Below are 23,015 nucleotides of genomic sequence, written 5' to 3' on the forward strand. Positions count from 1 at the left end.
CATGCAGGTGCTCTTGGGGGTGGATTTGGGTGTTTGGATAAGGGACTGTGTCTGTATTTGTATACGATCCCCAAGAAATAATGACTGGTTCTCAGCTCTTCTGAAGGGAACTTGAGGGATGTGCTAAGGTCTTGCTCCAATGAACTCATCATTAAATATTTGTAATGAGTCACACGCTCCCAATCACGAATGCTTACTCAATGTCAGTTCATTACCCAGCTTCTTCAAATGATTAACTCATAGCTTTCGATACTGGGAGGGGGACAGGCCATATTCACAAGGGTCCCTGCAAAGTGAAGTCTCTGCATCCCTTTTCTGAGTCTTCCACGCACATATGTGCAGACACGGTTGGTACGGGTGGCCTCTGCTACCTTTGAGAAAAAAGGCAAAGTTCATCCCTTCCTAACCTGGGGTGCTGTATGGCTGACCCACTCAAGGGTGCCTACCTACAGGGCATCTTCCCCACATTTGGTGGACCCAATCCTGACCTAGAGTGGCTTCTCCAGGACACGGTGAATTAGTGGTAGTGCTGGAAGAGGCCTTGCATTTCCTTAGACCCCTATGGGTGAAACTTTCCTGGCAATATTTTCATCAGCATCCTGATGTTTTGGTCAATGTTTTCCATGGGGAAATGTTAAATTGGAGAAAAAATGCTGTTTTCTTTTCTGAACAAAAACATTCCGTTTCAAATGTTAATGAAGGTGACAGGGATCTGCTTTATACAACATTTTATTACAATGTTTAGTGCTGAAGTGGGGACCAGTTTTGTTCCTGTTAACAATGGGAATGTTTCATTCTGGGAATCTCCATGTGGAAATGTTTATGTCAGGCTGATTCCACCGGGGTCTCTGAGGACATCAGCTCTGTCCCCAGATGTACTCTTGTCCTGTCCTTACACCTCCTCCCAGATTCAGAGTTGCCTACAGCAGAGAATATGGGTATCTGTAGCCCAAAGAGGGGCCTGGAAGAGGCTCTGAGCTGGCCAGGGCTCCAGTTTACTGAAGGAATCAAATAATCGCTAATAATAGTCCGCCAGTTTCTGTTAGACTGGGTCATTTCCTTCTATTAAGTGATAATCAGAAATTTGAGATGATGCCTGTCTTTTAACTGCTGTGTGCAAGCAACTTTTCTGAAAGCCAGTTTGCTTTCCACCCTCTTGGACTCTGACCGGCAAAGAAGCGACTGGGACTTCTGGAAGGGGCAGGAGAATCGGCCCCGACCACAGCGAGGTGTGCTGCTGGGTGTTGTCCCAGGGCAGTGGCATTTCTGGAGGCTTTAACTGGTTGTCCGAGTTCTTGGAAATTAGTCCTTTAGCTCTGGCACCCTCTGCCCTTTCTGCTCCCTCATTTCACTCGCCAGTGGAGCTCTTCTTCTCACCTGTGTTTTGGTTGATGGGTTCAGCTGACATCTCCCCTACATCATACAGCGGTTGGCCTTCATCTCCTCAAGGGCATACAGCTGACTCCTGGCCAACGTGTCCACCAGGACCTCCAAGTCCTCTGCTGCAGATCTGCTTCCCGGCCGTTCGGTCCTGGTGTACAGCGTTATTCTGGCTCGGTGGCAGGACTTCGTGTCTGCTGAGGTTTCTGTTGGTTCTTTCCTCTAGCTTTCTGAGGTTTTCAGATTACATCCGCACCAGTATTGCCCTGTGAAAAACATCACTTGTAATCAACTGCCTGTTCCACTTAAATAATTGACCTTTAAGTCCGACAGTCCATGTAATTTTTCACCCGCACCGCCGTCCACTATTCAGCCCACATCTCCTCAGTTTGTTTTCCAGGATGCAATGGGAGACTGCCAAAGATGAACCCTTCCTCTCTGCATTTTAGCTAAACGTGAGATTTAGCCCAGTCGCTGATGGTATCGTACCACAGGTATCCCCTGTGCTATTGCCTGGCTGCCATAAGAACCAGTATCAGATGCAGGGAGGGTTAGGCTTTTTCACAGCTGGATCAGCTGAAGGACTTCAGAGACAGCCCTGAACATGAGCTGACTGAAAAGAGAACTGATGGACTTCAGGGGGCTGGGTTGATGCTCTTCTGGAAGGATACCAAAAGTAGAAGATGGGTGATTACTCGGGGCTGGACACTTGTGCAATGTATTGATACAGGCTGAGAAATAGGTCTGCGAGGTAACGACCACGGGTGGACCGGCAACAAAGACTCAGCTGGGGTCTGCAAAGCTGCTTCTCCTTGGTGATCAATGGCCTGGAAGAAAACCAAAATGTGATCTCTGAAAAAATATCTGGTGGATGTAAAGACTGGGGGAGCTGTATATATGTGATTAAGATGGCAGTTCAGTGATATAGAGAGTTGGATCGCTCATTCGGCAGGTGCACCCAGCCAACAGTATGTGTTTTGTTAAAAATGAAAGAGGTTTGGGGAAGCAGGGTGAATACTGAATGGGATCTGGACTTCCAGCGTGTGGCCGTGACTAACACTCAAATGAGATCCTTGGCTGGAGAATTGCAGTCTTGAGCAATAGTCAGGCTATGACTTTACTGCCATTAGTCACTGGGACCGATCAGCAGGATGTTAATAAATTGGAGAAAAGTCAGTGAAGAAACTAACTGGTGAGTGAAGATGGGAAACAGAGGCTTTAGAGTGAAAGCTTGGGTTGTCAGAGGTGTCCTAGTCACGGGGTACTAAAGCTTGGCTGGAGAACCACCTTGTTCTACCCAGCAAAGGTGTACCTAAGCCCAGTGGCTGAAAGATGAAGCTAAACAAGCTCTGGCTAAGTACAGCTGCAGGTTTCAAGGATATTATTCCGTTACCAACAGCACAGGCAGTTTTCAAAGAATGAAGAAATTCTTAAATATCTGCTACAAAGAGGAGTTACCTCAGGGCAGGTTAAGCACTTCAGCTTCATGACATTCACTTGGAAATAAGCATACAAGGAAAACAATCTATTGAGTGCTTATTTGTGGTCTATTTAAGGTTTGTTTCATATTTCTAGCTGGATTCTGACAGCTGGTGCTGGTTTAAAAAAAAAAAAACAAAATCTAACCCGAAAACAACTTCCTGTGACACCAGAGACCTGGCACAAGACTTCTGGCATCCCAAGAGGTATGAGGAAATGGTGAGGACTGGCAAGTACTTCTTGCCTGAAGGACCTGAAAATTGGGAACCAGCATGGGTGTGATTCTGGGCTTTTGGAGAGCCCTGGCTTTGCATTTGCTTCCTCTTTCAGTGGGTTTACCTTTTCCCTTGCCAAGCTCAGCCATGGGCTGAGCAGACACTAGTTCTGCTCCTGCCGTTGGATCTACTCATCCCCTGAGCTCTCTGGATCTGGTTCCACCTCCCCCTTGTCCTCCCCTGCTCCGAGAGGGACACCTGCAGACACATTTTTATTGGCGTTGTGGGGGAGCGAATCTCCTCGTATTGCCTGGATCGTGCGTCCCTCTTGCTCTTATGTCCAAGGTGCTCCCTTGAGACGGAGCCATCTCTCCCTCTCCTCCTAAAAGCTGTCACTGCTGTAGCGTGCTTGGGGTGACAGCATGAAAGACTGACTCCTGCACTGGAAAGCTGTGCTTTGGGGCTGGCGGGGAAGACCTGAGATGGGCATCCCTCTAGAGAGCTCCTGGGAGCTCAAGAAGTGGATTTCGGCTCTCCTTGTGCCAAGCCTGGGTCCTGAGGAGAGGACACTGCATCAGTTCCTCACCTGCAGTGTAGTGGCAGAGACCTTCCCTGCCAGCACACTCATTAGGGTGTTTTAATTATTGAGACACTCATTCTAATTGTGTCCCCTGGTTCCTGTTCTGCTGAGATTACATCTGCTTCTCATTTTCTGCACGCTGGCTCTCCTCCAAGCCACTCTGCTGCGCATATGGAGCGTGCACAAGGGAAACTCGCCCAATAGACCAGGGAGTGGGATGCTCATTGCCCTCCTCCACCTGCTGCTAACCACCCGGGGAGGAGAGCTGGAAACACCAGGGAGGACCCCGCTGCAGCCCTGGGCATGGCTTGGTGACAACTCTTGTGTCCCTGTGATGGCCTTGCCGACCAACCTCATGCTTGTGCTGCAAGTACATCCAGTAGAACCTAGTAGAGACGCAGCCGTCCTTGAATGCAATGCTGCTGTGGTACTAGGAGACCCTCAGGAGAGGTGCAGCTTCTTCTGGACAAGGAGATTTTGCAGGTGCTTTGTATAACCAGCCCTAGAACAAGACTAGGGTGGTTTCTTTTCCTCTGTGACCATCTACATTTTCACTTCCACTGCTACAGTATTGTCAGATAAATGGTCAGCATCTGGTTTATGCTCCTGAGTGCCTTAGTTGTGCTGAAAAGGGTTTGGTGTGCAGACTGCTCTCAGACATTGAAGGCGGATAATGGGGAAACAGCTCAATGTAGGAACATCCAAACCTGCTGTCTGCTATGGGTGCTTTAGATGGGTCTATTGGATTGATTCAGGGTCTTTTGGGTAACAGCTGTCATCTGCATCTCTGAGGCATTTGAGGCCTTGGGAGGTACCTAGAGAGACCCAGCAGTGTCCAGACAAGCAGCTGTAGGTAACCACCACTGCCGCACCAGAAAATCTTTTCTGGTGAGCAAATCAGGGTTCCTGTGCGCAGGTCAGGATGTCCTCAGGATGAAGAGGAGTGCTGCCTGATTCCAGCTGAAATATTTCCCTGCTGGCCTGGGATGGTGTGCTTGAGCTACTCTTGGCCTTTCTATTTAACAGCACTTCACCCTCTCTGCTCCTTATTCTCTAGTGGGTTTTTTTAGACAGCAGTCATTACCTCACTGCTGTGTTTTCACTAGGCTGAGCTCTTCTGGTCTCCTATCGTAGAACTTCACATCCCATCGATGACCTGCACAGCTTTTCCTGCCTCCACCCTGTTTGAGACCATGTTTTGGACCTGCGCACACTCTTCTAGATGAGGACTCGTACAGCCTTAACCGTATTGCTTATCTCATTATCCTGGTCCTTCAGACCCCCACTTCTTTATGTCTTAGGCTCCCTGATGACCCTATGATCTTTCCAGTGATGTCCAAGTCTTCCACGATCTCAGTGATGCCTCTCAAACTGCCATCTTCCTTTTTTTTTCCAGCACATTTCTTACTTGGTTGTGTCTGGCCAATAACAGAACTTAAATGCAGCCACTCTTCAGGAATGGGCTGTGAGGAACTCCATTAGAAACATCTCTGCACGCTCCCTTTTCAGCAACCCCCCTCACATCTTCCTCTCTGGCTGACAGCTCATCCTATTTTGTTCACCATCACCCCAGTCTGACTACAGATTTCTCACCATGCCAAGCGCTTTGCTGAAATCCTGGTAGATGACATTAATTGGAATTTCTTTCTATAAACAGTGATCTTATTGAAAATAACTGTCAGCTTGCCTGGCATGGGCATACTCTTAGTGCTGCAGCATTTTCTCTTATTTCACATGTATGTCTCTGTTTTGTTCCCAGCTTACTTTAGAAACCTTGAGTGCCATTGTAGCTGGACTCTATGGAGTCTGTAGTTGCTTGTGTATCTATTGTTCATTCTCCAGTCCAGGAACTGTATTTCCTGTTCTCCAGAAAGAGAAGGAGAGTAATCAATAGCCTGTAATCACATATCCTGGCTCAACATAGTCATTAGCAATCCCAACTAAAGGCTCCTGACTCTAAGCACTAGTTTTCCAAGGGAGACACGGCATAGATTATCTAGTCCTGCTGATTAAAATGTGTTAGATCTCAGACTGATGCTCAGCTTAACCAAGCTGTTCCCACTGGCCTAATGCCTGTCTCTCTTTCTGAATTGGCATCCTTTTTCTGTCCCCCTGGCTGCAGCTCAGCTTCGCAGAGCAGTTAAGGTGAATGCACGAGCCCTTCGCTCTGAAACCCAGCAAAGCCAGGACATCTGTGCCTGCCGTGACCCAGCTGGTCCACCTGCCAGTAAGGTTTGCCTCTCCGGTGATTTCTAGGTAATCTGAACCAAAATAAGACACCAGCTTCACTTCCTTTTGTTGAACAGCTTTTCTCTGAAGTCCAAACTCTGCTGTGTTTCTGGGAAAAGGAACCATAGCCCACAGAGCCATAGCTCTCTGTGGTTCCTGGAGTCCACAGGACATCATAAGCAGATGTTGGGTGGGTGTGTTGGAGCCTGAGTTTTGCCACGGGTGATCCAGAGGAACCCCACAGGAGCGGAACCGTCACTGTTGGGAGAACTGAGTAATGCTGGGGAATACTGGGGCTGTTTCTTAGCTCCTTGAGCATGTTGCTCTATAGATCAAAGCCCTTTTGCGCGATGATACTTTGATAGACACATTCTGCTGGCACCAGCCCTCACTGTAATGATGTCTGCACCTCTGGGAGGTGCAGGCAGGTGCACTCCCTCCAGTATCTTTATATTAGGCACCCTCCTGCTCCTGGAATAGATTCCCAGACAAAACTGGGTTATGATGCAATTAAGACTGAGAATATGAATCAGTGATTTAAGGGGGAAAAAAAAAAAAATCTAGTGAGGGAGGTGGCAGCAATCCCACGCCGAGCTCTGCTCACTGTTAAGGCAGAGTAAACTGTATAGAGACAGTGGTTAGATCTGAGCACCTTAACTCTGCCCGGGAGCTGTGCCAGGCTATAGCCAGGCAATGAAGACCACCGGGCTATAGCGGCATGATGAGAAAAGCCATGCCATAACCTTGCGGTTAATGTCAATGCAGTTAAGGTACATTGCGGGTACCATGGCAACCGGCACTGGCCACGGGCTTGCTCTCAGAGTCGGGATGCTGTGGGAGCCAGCAGGCTTAGAGGTAGATGAGCTGGGAGAGTAATTGCACTGGTGAAGTGTCAGGAGGGTGCAACACGCACCGTGCGTGGATTGATCCCTGCCAGAGGTGGTTTTGTCTCCCCACTGCTGTGGCTGCGCATCTCATTCAGGCATGGCTGTTAAGTGTTTGAGGATAAATAGTTCAGAGCAGTGGACTGGATAAGCCCTAAATTGATAAATAAGATGATGGAAGACATGAGGCAGCATGGGCAGGTCAGAGACCAAGAGCAAGTGGCTTGTAGCATGGAGAATGCCCACATGCTCCCCACTGGCAATAGACCGGCAATTTCCCCCATGACATTAGGAGAGGTCATGAGGTCTTCAGGGTGATGGAAGTGTCTCTTCTGTGCCTGAAGGAAGATGCTGAGGTCTCTGGTTGTACCAGGATACAGACAGAAGAAGACAGAGGAGCACAACTGCCAAAGCCAAGCAATTAGCATCAAGAGCTTGCAGTGCTTACACTCTTCCAGATTGCCAGCGTATCCCCGAGGAGCCAGCTTGGCAGTCAGAGTCCCTATCTACAGAAGCAGTGACTGTGCATCTTGGTTTCACCACCGAGTTTAATGAGGCTGAGTGCATCCATCCAGCGCTGGAGGTCCCCTTGCCTGGGGCTGGGTGACCCCTTGCTCGCCCTTGGTCCTAGACTTCTTGTTCCCAGTAAGGGCACAGCAAACAAAAACTTAGTTAGCATCTGCAAAGGTTGTTCCTTCTCCTGGGGAATTTGCTAATGAGATGGTGAAGGGCTGTTGCTTTTCAGAGCAGATGTTCACTGGGAGCTTTATTCAGCCAAGGAATTGCTGAAGTTGTTTTACATAGCCCTGCTTAGGGACATGGAGGTTAAAGGCAGGAAGGTTCCCGTAAGCAGTTTACCCACTGTCCTCAGCCAACACAGGGTGGAAGTTAGCTGGTTTTGTAAAAAAAAATGGTTGAAGACCTGTTCCTTGTAATTTATGGGGTGTTTCCATGCTTATTCGTGGGTCTTTGCTGGAGATGACACCAGCTCCAACTCTGGGCTGAACAATTCCCCAGGTTCTCATCCCTGCTCCTCTGGGTTCAGTGGAGATGGATGCTGGAGCTGGCAGTTTTGGTGAGATGTTGCCACAGTTTGTGGCACAAAGCCTAGTTAGAAGCACAAGCTTCCTCACCATGGGCCTCAGAGGTGCTGCTGTGAAGGAAAGATTCGTTAAATTGTGCATGGGCAGGTGTCTTGCAAAAGCTGGCAAACTATCTTGAAGGGTTGGAGATGGCTGTTGTCCAATGCGCCAGCAGTTCAGTTCAATGAAGTCTTGGAGAGTTGTTGCCCTGGCCTTGGAGCTGGGATTGCAAGTCAGAGAGTTGAGGAGAGTGAAATACATTTATGTAGTCTTGGATGAAAGACCCCTGGGGAGCTCTGTAGCTGCATTATCTTGATGCGGTCAAAGCTGTAGGCATGAAGAACATAAGTGATGTGCAAGACGCGGATAACGTTTGCTTATTCCCAGCTTGAAGTTACACTGAGCTGGTTTTTTTTCTGTCTAAGCCCTTCCATCTGCCCTTTCCTCCTTTCATTCCCCAATAACAGACTCTAGAGGCATCTCAGTTCCTTCACGTCAGAGCCAGAATCTGAATTAATAATGTGCTAAGAAAATAAAGATAGTTCAACAGACTTTAAATCAAGGAGAACAGCATGTTAAAGAGTTTGAACAAATCACATTACTTTGTGTGCAGTTTTAAGGCTGGCAGAAATAAATCTCCCAGCAATTTATTGATGGTGACAAATTCTTTCAGAAAGAGCCTGCTCAGGGAATGCTTCTCTTTATCACTAGACTCTCTGCGTGAATTATCTAGGACCAGATTAATGTGTCCCAGTGAAGGCGTCAACACAATTTGTGTCCCAGAGCCTTCGTGTCACCTGGGCTGACACATCATTTGAATATATCTGTTGAAAACCATGTTGCTTTTCGGATGCTTCTCCCTTGTGTGGGCCTGGGTTTGGCGGAACCATTTCCAGAGCTGGGCAGATGGGTCTCCCCAACTGGAGGAGGAAGGGTCAAGGCCACAGCCTGTCTTAGCCTCGACAAGAAATCTACTTGTGTAGACCCGTGGCAAGAAAAGAGCAACCAGAAAGCTGCAGGGTTTATGGCTCAGCTGCTGCCAACGCACGTCTGACAGAGCCAGTCACCAGGCTGTCCTCATGCGGCTGGTGGGACCAAGTGCCTGGACCCTGGTGGATGTTGCTGTGCCCATGTCCTCCAGTGCTCTTTGTCCCTCTGCACAGCCAAGACTCAAGGAAGGACTGAAGGGCAGGAGACACCCATGTCATACTCCAATGAGCCGCTGGGCACGGGGCTGGCCTATTGGAAAACCACTCTAGCTCAACTAGAAAATGGCTGGTTTCAGTTGAAAGCTGTAGGAATTTGTTTCGGAGGTTGATTGTCTGCAGCCGTGGGCGCATTCTCCCTGTGTTGGTCTTGCTTCAGCTCCTAGTTCCCCCTGTTCGTGGGCTGTCTGAAGAGATCTCGAGAGTCTTCTCTCTGGGACTCAACCTCTGGATTTCTTTCTTACGTTTGTCTGTGTTGCCTGGCCCCTGGAAACTGTTGCTCGAGGACCTCCTTCCCCTTCTCAGCCTCCTCTGGACTCTTTCCAGCTTCTCAGCTTCTATCCAGTGCTCACATCCCAGCCCAAGACAGACTCCCAAGCAGGGACTCTTGCCCATCCCATGAGGCCACCCCGGCACCTCTGGGAGGAGCGCAGGGAGATGTGGGGACAGTTTGGGACAGCTCTCTGTGCTGCTCTAACTGGTGCTGAGCATTTGATCCCCTGGCTGAGCAGAAACGGGGAGGTAAATCCCATCTGCCTGAATGAGTTGGGCTGCAAGGCATGAACTGTTCTGCAGCTTGAAGATGCTTGTTCAGTGCGGTGGTGGAGAGCACGTATGCATCCATGGTTGTGACAACGAGGGACAGGGAGACCCCAGGGGTGCCCAGGCTCCTGCATGTCTGGACTGCAGACCTGCAGCGAGCTGAGGGACCCCAGCAGAGACCTCTGGGGAGCAAAATTCCGTCTTCATTTGCTTCAGAGCCTGGCCACAGGGGTCACAAGCTGGGCACTGTGTGCCTGCCCAGATACCGCTATTTACTCAGCAGCTACACTCCAGCTTAACGGGGAGGAAAGAAGAGAAGTTAATTTATTACTGCAAATGACTTTGAAGTAATTAATTGATCTTGTCAAAGGCAAGGGATAATTCCACGGCTGTATAATCCCAGCAGAAAGATACTTCTTGTCCCCTGACAAGGCAGCTTTGATAGAGCTATTTCACTAACACATGCTGAAGTCAGGAAGGGGACATTTTATTTAATGATTCACACTAATTAGAGTGAAGCAGGCGTGCTCCCTCTCTGCCCCACGGCACAGCAGTAGCCGGGTGTTTCACGTCAGCCCTGTCGTGCCAGCCCCATTCCCTGTCCTGCCTGCGGGCACACGGAGGGTCTCAGCTTGTGCCACACGGGCAGGAGAAGTCCCTGGTGACCAGCAGGTCTGGGCATCTGCGTATGGACCTGGTTGGGACAAAACGGAGCTGGAAATGAGAAGGTTCCTGGCTATCCGATGATGGGAAGGAGACTGAAAGCAACGTCCCACCTCAGGAGGAGCAGAGCTGCTATTTCAAGGACTTTAGCAGATGCATTGTGCGATGTGGCGCATGCAACAGGGCTCTTGCGGCTCTGTCTTCCTCAGCAGTTATGTTCCCTAGATTTGGGGTAAGAAGACCAGGTCTTCCATCATTTTCCTGTCTCTTGTAGAGCCAGGGTTGCCTAGTGGCTTCTGTTGTAAAATCATATATTGATTGCTTGTTGCTGTGCTCAGCTCTACCTGTTTACAAGACCTTGCTGTGGATCTACCACAGGGTACATTTTTTTTTCGGAAGGAAAATTTTGGCTTCAATGAAATCGGCGGAAACTTATGTTTCCTTCTCGTTGCAACTAAAACCTCTGTCTTTTAGAATAGAACCCGAAACAAAACATAGTCATGATTACCTCTTCATTGGCTCATGTTTGTCCATGGGAAGAAAATGTCAGTTCATACACCTGGCAAGATGAGACTTAAACCAGCAACAAATTCCTCCAAACCCCCTGTCTGTCCTCACCCTCTGGCCTGGGAGGGTGATTCTTCAGCAGTCCTGGAGCTCGAGTCCCCCATAGCAATTGCAAAGGGGTTTCATAGCCTTGTAGTCCAAACAAGGTTGGATGGAGCATGAAAAACAGCAGGGCCAAACACCGAAAAAGGAAAATAAGCAGAGACGTTGAACAGCTGCCCAGGCATAGGAAGAAATAGTGAGTGATTTTTGTTATTAATTGCTGTATCATAATGCTGTTACAGAAGGGGACCTAATTAAAGTGGCTGAGACAACCTTCTGTCTGGCAAATCCTGGCTTTCAAGTGGCTTGACCTTGCAACATCAATAACATTCCTTAGCTGTGGATTCAGGGGACTTGATCCAGCAGCTGCCAATCACCTGGCCAACCCCTTGGCATTGCTGCTCGGTGAGGAGAACAGAGTCACTTCGGGACACATTCTGGGGGTGCAGGAAGAGCTTCTTTGGCTTTCGTTATGCTGAGTCCAAGGGATCTTTTTCCCAAAGGAGGGTCTGCTTCAAAAGACAGCAAACATTTGCTTGAAGCAAATTTTGGAGCTGGTGACAGCTCCAAATTTGCATCCCAGCCTTGGGTCAGCCTCATGAGCCTTTGTGTTCTTTCTCTTGGTTACTGGCAGCGGAGCAGTTTAACTTCGAGAGAAATAGGTGGACCAAGCTGGACAGACTTAGATGATCAAGTAGGAGATCTCGATAGTCCGTCATCAACAGTCTGCTGACCAACGCCAGCCATCAAAGCCACAGCAACTGGTGACACATCCATCTTGGATTTTCTTAAGACTATGACTCTTAGGCAGAAGTTGTGACAGCAGCAGCCTCTGGGAGCAAAGAGGAATGACCTTTGAGATGCTCCTGTCTTACCTGATGCAAACAGACAGGGAAGGTGCAGGCTTGGGGCCCGGGGCAGCTATCTCTGCGTTGCACTGCACTTGCCTGTTCACCCTCCAAGATGTCGATGCCTAGGAACCGTATCCCCGTGCCCTTTCCCTGGCTAGACTTGGTCCTCTCCAGGGCTGACGGTGACTATGGCAGTCCTTGGCTGCAGAGGACTCAGAGATGACACTGTCATGAACTCTACAGATGCTGGAGGATCTGAAGGACCATGGTTCCTTTCCATGACGGTTAAGGGAAGCTCTTGGTACCTGCTGGGGCCAGGAGGCTGTGGAGGAAGAGGTCACAACATTCGCAGGTATCAAAGAACAGGTCAACTATAAAGCATCATTCATGTTATCCATAATAGCTTTGCAAAGCTTGGCTCACAGGAAAGAGTGATGAGGTGCAATTCCCTGCTTGATCAGCTGCTGTTACGGAGGAGTCAGCTGCTCCCAAGTGCTCTGGATGAGCCCAGCAAAGGACACTCTCTCCCCTCATTGTCACCCAAGCATGTTGAGAAATGTCCTCAGCCCTCGGAAGGAAGGTTCAGGTCAGCACTCAGGACTTTCCAGGAAAGGGGATGGGAGCGTGCCGCTAGCCCTGCCAATCTCAGGGGATTAAGAAAAGGAGTTGGTACATCTGACCTGGCTCCATCCTCACTGCCTCGCTCCTTGGCAGTCTGCAGCAGCCCAGCACATTGCCTTCAGACCAGGGAGAGGCGAGAAGTTTTCCTGAGTTGTCCAGCCCTTCTGAAGCAGCAGCAGCACTTGCTGCAATCTAGTCTCACAATAAGTCAGAAGATATTTTTTCATTAATTGCCATTGGCAGTTAAATTAAAATCTTTAATCCGTGAAACCTGCATGAATAAAGAATGGTTTTCACTGAGCCATGGGCAACTATTTTTGCCTCGAACTGAAGCATCCAAGTGTGCGCTTGCAGTCACTGTCCTCAAAGACACAAACAGTCATTCCATGCCACAGGGTTTTACCCAGTGCAACCACTGCAGTATTTTACAATATTACTTTGTCAGCACTAAAAAAAAGTGCTTAGATCCCTTTCTGAGATTTATTGCGTTTCATAGGTGAATAGATTTTTGATTAGAGAAACACTGTTTTTTTCTTTCAAAAGTGCTTGGCCGAGTGGTGAGATAATGCAAAGGCTGACCCTCATTTAATTATCAAGTCCTTTAAGTCCAGGAAGAACAAACTCGTTTGCTGTCTCCACAGTGCAATTAGTTTAGCATAAGCTAAAGCCTGGACCACCCCTCCTGGTGGCTTTGCTGGGGCAGTGACTGTGCAGGCTGCGGTGCAGTATTAAATCCATGCTCTGAAGTGCAGTCAGGATCGATATTTCTGAATGCCAGAGTCCTCCATGTGCCTCAGGGAACTTGTGTCCTGAGTTTCCCTGAGGCTCATCCGGCTTTTTTTATTGTAAGAGGCAAAATCTTCAGCAGAAGGACATCCTCCAGCTCTGAAACCCCTCCAAGAAGTGAGGGCAGAGTAAGAAGCTCCCCACATAGAGATTCCCCCAGGCATGTATTTTTTTAAGAGAGACTTAAGGGGGGGGGCTGGCAGAATTTCAAGACAAAAGCATTAGAACAGTTGGAGTTAGGCTTCCAGTGTAGACACAGCTCCTCTTTGTCTGCTCATGGACAGAGGAAGAGGGTACAGTGCTGGGAAGGGAGAGGATCCGTGCAGGAGAGCAAATAAAACTAGGGGAAAAGAGGAGTCTGTGCTCTCAAAGCCTGGGATATGTCCTCGTGTGTGCAGGCTGGTCGGGTGCGTGGGCTCAGCCGTGCTGGGGGCTGCGGGAGACGTGCAGATAGTGTGCAGGGACTGCCCAGGGGAAGCTCTGCATCGCTCAGAGCTTGATGGGCCACGGTCCACGCGTGGACTCTGAATGCTCCGGTGTTGCTCTTCTCTTTGTGGGGCTTTTTCCACCGCCTCTGGCACCAGGCGGAGGAGCACCCAGGCAGCAGTTCCCAGGCTGACGTTTTTCTTAGGCTAGGTGTAGACACGGTGGCATTGCCCACTCTTGGTTTCCCAGGCTCTAACATTTGGTTGCAGCAATACAGCCCTTTCTGGTGCGCAGGGGAGAGCACACGCTGCGTCGGCTCTCAGCTGCAGTTCACAATGCAGTGTTCCTATCGCACTGGTTCCACACCCTGGTTAAGATGTTTCATTATTTTGTTTCATTATTTTTTTAATGATAAGTTTTTAAAAATGTTTCCCACCTCTCTGGAGTATAGGTGGCCAGCTCAAGCAGCGATACAACTGAAATCTTTACCTCCATGCACTCAGCTTACACATATACCCATCCAACTGCCTGCAAGTGTCCTGGGAGACATAGGACAGACGTCCTGCATATGCTACAGGTCTTGCTCTGTGTCCTGTAGGGCTGGTGTCCTGTGTATACTGGACCTGGGATCCTGTGTACACTATGGCTTGACTATAAAGGAATGCATGGGTGACTTGCCCAGTATCGTTGGTCTTGGGGTATCCGCACATGTAATCAGTAAAGCCATTTTGTGCCTATCCTGCTGCCTGTTCCTTGAAGGGGAGAGATCTGCTCTCCCCACACAGACCCCGGAGCTGGGGGGTCCCCACACAAGGTCTATTGCCTCGGTCTGATGGGCTCTTTGCCTGCAGTGCTGGAAACTTCTGGGCCAGAGGAGACCTGCTTGGTCTCTGCAAGATGCCACCAGGAAGAACAGTAGAAGTTGCTGCCACTGTTGCAGCAAGGAGTGACCCCCATGCCTGGTGTGGTTTTGTGCTCGTCTGGCAAGACTCCAGAGCAAGCCAGGTTGTAATAGTGAGGGTCTTCGCTGCACCCAGGCTCTGCTGCTGCTCACAGATACTCTATTCCCCGGGCTTTTGGGAAGGTGTGGGCTGGGACTGCTGCAAACCTGCATGCTCGGCACTATTCCTGCTCCTCTTGGCTCTTGCTCGTTGCGAAGAGACCAGTCAGTCAGTGTCACAGATGCAGCCTGCTCTGCTGGAGACAATCCCAGCAAGGGAAATCCTGTCCTACCCATAACATGCCTGGGCTCATGGAGAGCCCTCAGCTGAAGTAATTGTGTTTGCACAAACAACCCTCATCAGTTTAAAGGAGATGAAATCAGCAGGAGCTCATTGAGATGCAGCCACAGTCTCCACCACGGAGCAGAGCTGCTGTCACAGTCTGACACAGGAGCTGCAGGACAGAGGATGCCCTGGGGCATGGGGTGGTCCTTTCTGGGCTGGTGCAGGGTGCTGGCTGCCACCTGGGTCTCCACAGCACCTCTGTGCCTTGCACCCAGCTAGCTTCTGGGAGAGGGGAAAGGCTGGGAGAGGTGATGAGGACCCCTCTCCACCGATCGGGCTTAGAAACTGTTAGCAAAAGCCGGAGCAGACTTCTGCACAGCAAGGATGCAAACTGCCAGGGCATCTGCAGAGGGGTTGGTTTGCGCTCCCTTGTCTTCACAGCCCAACAGCCTGGGGCAAAGGGTGACCGGGAAAGACGCAGTCACTTGGAGAGGGATGTGGCCACGGGGAAGCCCCCAGAAATTTGGGTCTGAAAAGCAAGCAACAGCTGGAAACGATGAAAACTTGTGCCATCGTCTCAGGGACCAGCTGCTATCGTGAGTTTGGACACTGTGCTGGTGTGTGACCAGCTCAGAGGTCTCATCCTAGCTGGGAGCTGTGATGTTCAGGACGTGGCAAGGTTACTTTGCTAATCACGTTGCGTGAGACACGTGAAAATCATGGCTGTGGGGCCAAAGGGAGGGTTAGATGGGGCTTGACTGGGCTGGACTAGACTGTATTGAGCTAGACTGGGCTGGAATGCAGTGGGCTAGACTGGGCTGAGTTGGGGTGGACTGTGTGGAGGATGCTCTGCCAGTGGGTTCCCATTAGCAGGGGGGCTCCGAGGATCCTCGACACGAGCAGGTCCTGTGGCTTGCAGGGGACACAGCTCCACAAACAGTGCAACCGCAGAGCACAAAAGGTTCCCATGACTCTTCCATGAGTGGGTGTGAAGGCAGCCTTTAGGAACTGTTCATTCACACACTCCCAGTCCTGCCAGAGGACAGATGACTAGCAAAGCAATATTAATTTTGCAGGGAGGCCACTAATGTGGCCTGTCTCCCCTTTGCCCCAGGCGGTGAGCATTCCCTGCACTGATTAAGTGTGAGAACGCTCTCTGTAGGCACCTTTCAGCAAAACCATTTCAATTAGCAGCTAAGACGGATAGTGCAGGAAATTGGGTGGTTATTTCCAGATATTTACAATGAATCACCTCATTGTAGGAAGGGGGCATGCTGCACTGTGCTGAAGAGGCTGGGGATCACAATTATGCTCCTCTGGTACCATTACACATAGAGGAGTTTTTGCTTTTATGGTTTGGTGATTAATTTTTGCATGATGAATTTTTGCACCGGGGAAATTGCTGAAATTGTAAGGAGGAAGAAACATGGGGAGGGATTGCATCAGCTCCCAGCAGCTACATGTAACCTTGGCATCTAATCCACATTTCTAGGTGCCTCCAACAGCCAGTTGGAGTCTTTTCTGTCCCCTCCTGATCACCTGGATGAGGAGGGATGGGTCTATTTTTCTCCAGAGCAGGTAGCAGTGGGTGTCCCCCTGATTTCCCTCGCAAGAAGTCTCTTCCTACCACTACCTGCCTCGATCCCCTTGGGGGTCCTGTACACCAGGACCCGAAAGCTTCTTTTTCGTTGGGATTTGCATGTGCAATGATCTACTGCTCAGCAGGTGCCATGAGCAGGTCCACACTGTGGATAGACAGGGGTCTTGGATGTCTTGGAGGGGCAGTGATGCAGGCACGTTGCCCTGGGGATTACAGGGGCTTTTTTGGGGGGGGAACACAGGGATCCAGGAAGGCAGGCTCAGCCCCCAGCCCCGCGCTCTCCCACGGTCTCGCTTTCCCAGGCAGGCAGCTCACGAAACTTCTCTCATCTCCAATTGCTGTGCTCCACCTTTTATTATAATTGATTCTGCATCGCCATAGGAACCCGCTCCAGCGTGAGTGAGGAGCAGCTGCCTTCCCTGTGCGCTCTCCAGGAGAGAGGCGGCTGCTTCTTCCCTCGAGATGGCAAGTGATGGAGCCGGGCGTCCATGCCAGCCAGGTACCGTCCGTGCCCCATCCCCTCTTGAGTGCTCATGCTATGGGGAGCAGAGCTGGGGAGGGTCGTTCCCTCTGCGCTTGGCTGCCAGGGACCAGCCCACCCCTCACGGTGGTGGGCTCAGGAGATGGGGCTGACTCTGTTTGTCTGGTGCTGGGGTCCAGTATATCTTCTGATGGCGGTTGTCAAGGCTGGATGGAGAGGGCAGGAGGCTGGGCTTTGGGGTGGGATGCGTGGGAGCAACCTTTCCTGGGGGTTTATCTTCTTCCCTGGTGGCTTGGTTTGGCAGCGGTGGGATTTCCGTGGGTGCTGGGATGACCACAGAGAGGAGGCATGTGAAGGGGGTGCTGCTGAGCCCTGCATTTGGGTGGGCTTCCCGTGTCCCCCCCAGGGCGACCAGGGATCACAGAGCCTGGGATGTGGGGGCAAGCACCTCTGCTTAGCTGGGGCTGGGCTAAACCTCCCCCCTTGGCTGAAGGGTTGCCCCTTTCACTTGCAAAAAAAGTGGCTGGGACATCCCTCACACTCAGTGTCTCACGCTCCTGGCCTGGCCTGATCTGCTCGGTTCTCCCCTCCGTGTCCATGGTCTGCTCATTTTCCCCTAACTGCTGGCCATGGCTGCAATCCTGCCCAGCAGAGCTGCCGTGCTGGGAGAGCCCCTCCACGGTGGTGGCATGGGTTTGGAAAAGCGGTGATGGAGAAGGTGGACTTCTCATAGCTGTGGGCTGGTTTAGCAGAAGACTGGCCAAGCTCATACATCAGGGTTTGGGGTACAGACGTGCTGGGCTGGAGTCCCAGCTTGTCCTGCCATTCCTTGTGGTGGAAGGTGCTTGAAGAGAGATGCTGCGAGCAGGCTTTAGAGCGGGAGGGGACATCTCTCTACATCAGACCAACTGGGGGATCATGCTGAGACTTGGGATCTTCCTTGGGCATGGGTCATGGCAGCCGGTCCAGACCCATGGCAGGATGTCTCCTGGGTCCCATACGTCCTTGTCCATCCACACGCTGAGCCCTCACCGGGCCGGGTGATGGAGAAGGGCTGAGAGGGTTCATGAAGGAGACCCCAAGACCCTGCTGTAGGTCACGAGCATTAACAGACAGGGTGCCCAGACGTGGGCTGTGGTACCGTGGTAGAGACTGGCACTGCCTGTCCCTGGGCAGCTGCCTGGTGTTTGCCTGGACGGCCAGGGTGAGATGCACCCCAAAGGTGGTTCAGACACAGCCAGGCTGAAGGCAGAGGGGGGGGTCTCAGCACCCCTCCTGGGGCACAGAATTGTCTGTACAACGTATGCACCCACCTCGGCGGGGACAGGAGGGTCTCTCCCTGCCAGGGACGTTCAGTGGAGGGTGCTGGGGTTAAGGCTCGGGTGCGTCCCTGGCAGCAATAAGAGGGAAGGTGGGAAGGCGAGGTTGCACACACTGCTCTCCCAGCAGACTGGATTCTTGAACTGAGAGACAACTTTTTTCCTGCTGGGCCTGGCTGTCTGCTGAGGAAGAATGGAGGAGATGGCCCCTTCGTGAGCCCTGCACCAGCAGTTGGTGGCAAAGACAGGAGCAGGTTTCCGGGGACAAAGCAGCAATTTGGCTTTGGGATGCATAGGAAGGGAAGACAGAAATCCATCTGGATAGTGCCAGCCCTGTTTGCTCAGAGGTCCAGGGCGCATCCCATAAAGCGGCTGGAGAACACGGCCCTGTGTTCTCAGCATCTGCCAGCTGGGAGGTTCACAACGTGCGTTAATACGGTGCAGAAATACCTCTGAGGACACAGTGCAGCTCTTCGCTCCGGGGGCCTGCATCCCGTTGGAAGTTCAGCTTCCCCTGGCAGAGCCTCTGGTTGTGCTTACGCTGGCAACCATGCAGTAACCCAGTGGGATTCATTTCTTTGACCCAGCAGCAACATTTACTTAAAAAGGCAATGTAAACCCTGCAAAGAATTCAGCTGCTTCATGAGCTCCGTGTAACGGTGCCAAGCACAAGGGTGCACTTCGCAGAAAGGCGTCCAGCTGCCTCCATCCTAGCAGGGGCGAGCCTCGGACAGACGGACCCTTTGCTTTGGCGGCACAGAATTGGAACGACGACGGAGGGAGGACCACAGCCCTGCTGCACTTGCAAGTAAAGCCTTTTCCCATCTCTAAGGAGCTTAGGTCCTAGAAATCCTCCTGCTCAGGCAGAAACTTGTTTGCTTGCAATCCTCACGAGGGCGTTTGCTTTCATATCTCTCCGGTGATCGCATTTGCTGTCTGGTTGCAACAGGCGGTTGTGCACCCTGTGCAGCGACGCAATGAATATTAGCCAAGGGGAGCACACGGAGCCGGCTCCCGTGAGACCCCGGGCTCCCACGGAGCAGCAGATGAGCTCTCAGCCCTTTGCCGGAGCTCTATATTAGTGTTTATGCTACACTACTCCCCTGCCCTGCTCATTTTGGCCACAAAACCATCTTTGTTAGACATTCCCAGGACCCTGAATGCATCTGTCTTTTGAATTTTTCTCCTAGATGTCTCAGATTTGTATGGGGAGCAACAGTAGGGTTGTGCTTTTCAAAGCAGGGTTATTTTAGCACTGTCCTAATGAATTTGCTCCAGTTCTTATTCTGTGTGCAGTCATTTTATTCTGGTCTCTAAGAAAGCTTCTTTTGAATTTAAGCATTTTAGCCCCTCCTAGCCCTCCTCCATCAAAACTAGCTCCATTTTCTCCTTTTAAGACATCAGTGTCATTTCTCATTGTTATATAATTGTAAATGTCTATTTTTGGTTATAAAAGTACTAAGTTAGGTATATTTAAAAGTGTGTAAACTGACTAATTCCCTAGTTGTTGGACTGCATCCACGACACCATGCAATTAAATCCCCCTCCACTGTGGCTCATGTCACCTTCCAGTTTCATTCTTTGAGCAGATCAAGCCTTTCTGGTGCAATTCGGCTTTATTGTGCAAATCATGTTGATCTTTTTTAATTTCTGCTGATAAAATGCACACCTTTCAGTGCCAGGTGTTGCAAAGCTGACTTTTAACCTCCCAGCACCCTGAGACAAATTTACCCATGCCTTGCGAAGCTGCCTTACCACTTGGACCCCAGATCAGAGCTGGGTTCCCCGCTCACCGTCCCCTGCGCACCAGCTGCACAGCGCATGGACTGTGCGCTAACGCAGAGCAAAGCACGGCTTTGCCAAGGCTACCGGCTTTATCTTTTATTTGATCGTGGGAGTAAACTGCTTGAAGGAGGAACAGATTTTTTTGAGCAAGGTTACTCCACTGTAAATTGGACGTAAGCAATACCCAAAATGTTAGTATCCAGAAATTGCTTTCCAGCTGGCACAGAAGACTTTCTCAGTTGCTTTCTCTAACTAGGCTCTGATTCTGCTTTGGACACTTCTTAGAATCATAGAATTGTTTGGGTTGGAGGGGAACTTTCAAGGTCACCTAGTCCAACCCCCTGCCATGAGCAGGGACACCTTCAACTAGAGCAGGTTGCTCAGAGCCCCGTCCAACCTGACCTTGAATGTTTCCAGGGATGGGGCATCGACCACCTCTCTCTGGGCAACCTGTGCCCATGTTTCTCCACCCTCATCGTAAAAAATTTCTTCCTTGCATCTAGTCTGAATCTCCCCTCTTTTAGTTTAAAGCCATTACCCCATCTCCATCTTTCTTAAAAGCCTCCTCTAAATATTGCAAGTCTCCCCGCAGCCTTCTCTTCTCCAGGCTCTTGTGCTTTCCCATCCACGACCTATCTCTAGGTCTTGACTCCTGGTCAAAATCCTGCAAGGACTTAAAGGGTGGAATAAGCTGGCGCTAGCAGGAGTGTCTGGGTGTAGTCCAGAGAGCAGGCTGAGTCATGCCAGTGCTGTGCAGCCCCATCCCTGCTGAGAGCCCATAACCTCCCTTCCCTGCCCACTCAGATTCTCGGTTTGGAGGTGTCTGCAGTGGGAAGGGTGAGCCCTCCATACCAGATGGCATCCTGCATCGGTAAACACTGCTCCATACTTCTTTTTAAATAAATATCTCATTAGATATTTGCCATTCCCAAATTAACATTTAATTTGTGTTTCATACCCAGAAAAATCTCACCACAGCGTTGCTGAATTGTTGACAGTGATCCTCTTCCTTTGTGAGTTCTGTCCCTATTAAGCAATTTCCTTGCTCATGTATTCTTTTTAGTTACTAAGGGAACATGAATCTTAATAAAATTCAATCAAATGTTCCTTAAATAACAGCTGCCTTCGTTTAACTGTCTTATCAGCATTTTTTTTGCTCTGCTCAAAATTCCTGGGAAATTAAGATCTGATTCTTCACACAATAATGAAAAAGCAACACATCCCAAATGTGAGGGAAATCCTTTATCCTGAATACTATAGGATATAATACTAGGGATACTATTTAGCAGAAGAATCTTGTATTTTTCCTGACTGTGCCTGTTCCTCCCTGCACTTTTGATGTAAGTCTGTTGGGCACCTCCAGATGATACACTGTTTGTGCTTGGGTCCCTTATATTGCAGCAGGGCCTTTCCTGAGCATCTCTGGCACCGAGAATCATGAAGAGGGATTTTTTTCTTAACCCAGATGTGTCTGTGGGAAGCACGAATCTCCCCTGAGCACAGAGATGTTTAGCGGAGAGGCAGCGGTGCTCCAGCAATGCCATGCTTTCAAAGCCCAGGGGCTTCCTGAGGGTTCCCAGGGCACTAGGAGCTCTGCAAGGAGATGGAGACTACAGAGAGCTGTGCCTGTTCCCAAAGACCTCCGTGGAGCGGAGCAGGATGCTCTGTCCCATCAATGCTCCTCCATGGATGGGTATTCCTCCCCTAGATCGGGCACATGAAGCCATCACCTGCTGGCTGGGGACAGGAGATCCAAGTGCTCCCTGCCTAGGTGGAAGCTTCTCCAGCTCAGTTCCCTCATCCCCATCCTCCTGCCCTCCTGATGCAGTACCTGTGCCGTGGGAACCTTATTTGACTTATCCCTGCATACCCTGCTCCCCGTGCTCGGTTGGGGTTATATGGGAGGGGAGGGATAAACCCCAGCATGATGGAAGCTTGACAGTCTGAGGGGCTTCTGGATGGAGTCACACTAGGGGTGGCCAACTTAACGTGCCGTGGGATTTAGGTACAGTTCCCCTTTGGGGAAATGCTCTGGGTACTTCCCTGCAATAGGGTACCTATGACAAACCAGGACAAAGTCCCCTGCTCAGCCCCAAAGGACACCTGGAGCCCCAGCAAGTAATTAATTGGGAAGCTGGTGGTAGTGGAAGTGTCACGACAGCTGGTTTGGGGTGGTCAGTGTTTGGGGGTTCAGAGATACCCTGGCCAAATATTGATGCAGGGATGCCAGCTCAGGGCTTGCCACCCCGATGGACAGGGGTTTTATGGTGGTGCTTTTCCCCACGGACAGCAGGGCTGGGTTTCCCAGTGCTGTACAGACACCTATCAAGAACACCCTATGTCTGGTCTAGACACGAGAGATGTGTCTGGGAAGGGAGAGTACCAAATAACCAAGGCGAAAAACCAGAGAGCAGCTGTGCTCACCTTGTTGCTGCTCTTGCCCTTTATTTTGCTGCTGTTACATGTGATTGTTTTTAAAGCTTGCAAGCACTGTTTCTCATGGTGTTCCAGGAACTACAGATAAAGGAAAGCGAGCAGGTCCTCAGCGTGAGACCCATGCTGAACCTGCTCTGGTCTGTATCTGGGTGCCTTGGCCTTGGGGCTGGGCTCTGCCTTTTACTTTCCCGCTGATATTGCTCCCAGACAGTATTGCTGCCTGGGAGAGGGCAGGGGGATGCTTTGGCTGTTTCCTGATATCTCCCAGTGGGGCTTTTTTTTTTTTGCTGGAGTCTCCACAACACTGAGAGCGCTCAGGCTCCAGGATGCTGCAAGGGGAGGTTGGTGTGGATGTTGCCCTGGGTAAACTCCGTTCCGAGCTGGTCTGACAAGAGACTGAGAACCTCAGAGGTGCCTTGTGGTGTTTTGCTATGACCCCCTAGTGACTGTGGTTCTTTTAACCTCTTTTGCTGTCTTTGTCCTTCTGCTTTGCATCCCTAGCCCAAGCAAGCTGGACCCTGGAGATCTTTCCTCAGTGACGTGGCTGTTTGGACACAGCCTTCTCCTCCTTCTGCTGCAATAGCAATGCTAGTGTCCCCATGCAGCTGCAGTGAG

The 23,015-nt window shown here is 50.5% G+C and overlaps 1 protein-coding gene across 3 annotated transcripts in view; it reads left to right on the top strand.

Annotated features, from left to right (window-relative positions):
* CTXN1 (cortexin 1) overlaps window positions 1-23,015 on the top strand; it is a 43,319-nt gene that overhangs the window by 18,173 nt on the left and 2,131 nt on the right. Inside the window, exons 2-3 of one of the 3 annotated variants that reach the window (XM_052802302.1) lie at window positions 16,761-16,878; window positions 22,902-23,015. The gene's annotated coding sequence lies outside the window, so the exon portion shown is untranslated. Of the gene's footprint in view, window positions 1-16,760; window positions 16,879-18,583; window positions 18,988-22,901 lie in introns of those variants that run through there. The other 2 variants (XM_052802303.1, XM_052802301.1) reach the window with 2 other exon arrangements.

This window comes from Harpia harpyja, chromosome 11 (assembly GCF_026419915.1).
Source record: "Harpia harpyja isolate bHarHar1 chromosome 11, bHarHar1 primary haplotype, whole genome shotgun sequence".
Classification (NCBI taxonomy): Eukaryota; Metazoa; Chordata; class Aves; order Accipitriformes; family Accipitridae; genus Harpia; species Harpia harpyja.